Source organism: Pteropus vampyrus, unplaced genomic scaffold (assembly GCF_000151845.1).
Source record: "Pteropus vampyrus isolate Shadow unplaced genomic scaffold, Pvam_2.0 Scaffold1000005589, whole genome shotgun sequence".
Taxonomy (NCBI): Eukaryota; Metazoa; Chordata; class Mammalia; order Chiroptera; family Pteropodidae; genus Pteropus; species Pteropus vampyrus.
The window spans coordinates 1-2,944 of NW_011919991.1; the positions used below are offsets into that span (position 1 = coordinate 1).

A 2,944-nucleotide genomic window follows, 5' to 3' on the forward strand; every position below is an offset into this window, starting at 1 on the left:
TTCATGAATACAGATGCAAAGATCCTTAAATAAGATACCAGTGAATCAAATACAACAACACATTCAAAAATTATACACCATGACCAAGAGTGCTTCATTCCAGAGGCATAGGGATGTTTCAACTTATGCAAATCAATTAAAGTGATACACTACATAAACAAATTAAAAAATAACAATCATATGATCATATCAATAGATGCAGAAAATGCCTTCGACCAGATACGGCATTCATTTATGATCAAAACACTTAACTGTAATGGCCTGCTGAAATGTGAAAGGGTTAAAGAATAATTAAAACCTGAAACTGGACAAAGGAAGTCTATAACTTAGGCCTAGTTTCTGGAACCCCTAACCACATTCTGTTAATCATGAAACTTGCAACAATGAGCTCATACGCTAACTGCCAGTTTTAGCCTGTGTAACCCTGCTTGCTTGCGTGGCATGAAAAATAATCAATTGTATATAAGCTGAAAATTACTGTTTGGCCATCGCCCATGGGAACACTGGCTATTGTCCATGGGAACATAGGCAATCACCCGTAGGAACATAACATTCTAACACAAGCTTTCTGCTTCTGTACTTCCCGCTTGCACACCTGACCAGTGGGTTGACAGGTAGTGAATAGGAGAAAGATGGACCTTTGTGTTTAAGACAGAATGAGGAATGGGATTTGGGGCTTAAAAACCTTGTATCTTGGCATTTCGAGGCTGCTCCTTTGCAAGGACAGCCGCCGGCTAATAAACTGTCTCCTGGTTAAGAGCACTCAAGTTGGGTCTGGTTATTCTGGACACAACATTTGGAGGCCCCAGCGAGATCTTCTCGTTGTGGGAAAATTGATCAGTGCACCGGGGCGTTGGACCATTTGCGGTTGGGGAGGCCTCTAGGGCACTTGCCCTAGCCCGCCGCCTGTGGTTTCTCGCTTTGCGGAGCACGATCCTGGGAGTGCTGAGGCAGTTTCTGGTAGGGGGCCCAAGGACCGTGCGGACGTCGGACGCGACAAGTAAGTCGGCGGTCGACTGAGACTGTGACGACAGTTTTCTCAGTCCTGTTCTGGTTTGTTAGTCTATGTCTGTCTTGTTTTGTTTTGCTTCGTGTGCTTTATTGTGGAACTATGGGACAATCACAGGGCAAACTAACTCCGTTACAGTGCATGCTTAACAACTTTAAAGATTTTCGTCGTAGGGCAAGGGCCTATGGTGCTTCAGTAACCCCTTTTGATTTGCAGCGCTTTTGTCAATTAGATTGGCCGACCTTCGGAGTAGGATGGCCCTCCGAGGGATCATTTAACATGCAGACTGCATTCCGGGTTCGAGGTGTGATTTATAGAAACCCTGGGCATCCTGACCAAATTCCTTATGTTGATGTTTGGATTGATGTTGTTTCTGATGCCCCTAAATACTTACAGAATTGCAGTCGTGCACCCGTTACTGTAATGGCAGCCATACCCCAGGGTTTTAAGAAGCCCCCACCGGTGTTGCAGGGACCTCCCTCGGAGGATGACTGGTATCCGCCACCCTACAATGGAAATGGGGGTAGACGTCCTCCTCCGGAGGGACCGGGACCTCCTGTAACCCGGTCTAGGGGTCGTAGGCCACCTTCCCCTGATTCAACCTCCCTGAAAGAGCCAGTATCTGTTCAAGCCCCATTGAAGGTGATTCCAGGAGGTGGCGGGTGAGCCTACTGTCATCTACTCGCCATTCAGTACTAGTGATTTATATAATTGGAAATTGCAAACGCCATCCTTTTCAGAGAAACCACAAGGACTAACCTCCCTTTTAGAGTCTATTTTCTTTACCCATCAGCCCACTTGGGATGATTGCCAACAGCTCTTACAGGTCTTATTCACTACTGAAGAAAAGGAAAGAATTTTGCGGGAGGCGGCTAGAGGAGTAACAAACCCAAATGGGCAGCCTACAGCAGACTTAACCAGGGTACAGGCTGTGTTTCCGACTCAACGTCCCCAGTGGGATCCAAATACAGATCAAGGTAAGGAGGCTCTCCTAAGGTATCGCCAGTTTCTGCTGCAGGGACTCTGGGCTGCTGCACGTAGACCAATAAATCTGTCCAAGGTAAGTGAAGTAATTCAGACTAAGGACGAGTCACCTGCAGCATTCTTGGAAAGACTATTAGAGTCTTACCGCTTATATACACCTATTGACCCCGAGGACCCCCACAATAGAAGAGCCATTAATTTGGCCTTTGTGAGCCAGTCGGCCCCAGATATTAGAAAAAAAGTTACAAAAGCTAGAAGGTTTTGAGGGAGAAAATTTATCCAAATTATTAGAAATTGCTCAGAAGGTCTTTAACAATAGGGACGGTGTGCAAAAGGTCATGTTTGTGGGACAACAAGGAAACCGACCTCCTTGGAAAAAAAAAAAAAAAAAAAAAAAAAAACCCTAACCATAGAGGGGGACCTAGCAACGAAGAAGGCCAAAATAGAAAACCTACGCTAGGAAGAGACCAATGTGCTATTTGCAAAAAGAAAGGACATTGGAAGAATGAGTGCCCTGAAAAGGAGCAACCAGGAGGTGAGAAGAAAAAAGGCCCCTCATTCTTTTGGAAGATGAATAGGGGCGTCAGGGCTCTTATCTAATGAGCCCCCGAAAGCCCAAGGTAACTTTGCAAGTAGGGGGCAAACCTGTGAACTTTTTAGCTGATACTGGTGCAACTTACTCAGTTTTAACAGAAACTGCTGGTCTGTTATCCAAAGAAAAGACTGTAATTCAAGGAGCCACTGGGAAAGGGAAGGCATACCCATGGACACAGGCAAAAATTACTGACTAGGGAAAGGGAACCATCACGCATTCGTTTTTAGTTATGCCTGAATGTCCTTTTCCTTTGCTTGGAGAGATTTGCTCCAGAATTAAAAGCCACAATTTAAGCAACCAGTGGCATATCTCTCAAAGAGACTAGATCCGGTGGCTGGAGGAAGGCCTAGCTGCCT

General features: G+C 45.5%; 1 long non-coding RNA gene across 1 annotated transcript; it reads left to right on the forward strand.

The window, feature by feature from the left end:
- The first annotated feature begins 775 nt into the window (after positions 1-775).
- On the forward strand, positions 776-2,171 carry LOC111735704. The gene is made up of 2 exons (XR_002778932.1): positions 776-1,000; positions 1,827-2,171. It is a non-coding gene; the product is annotated as an uncharacterized LOC111735704 (long non-coding RNA).
- The last annotated feature ends 773 nt before the right edge of the window (positions 2,172-2,944 follow it).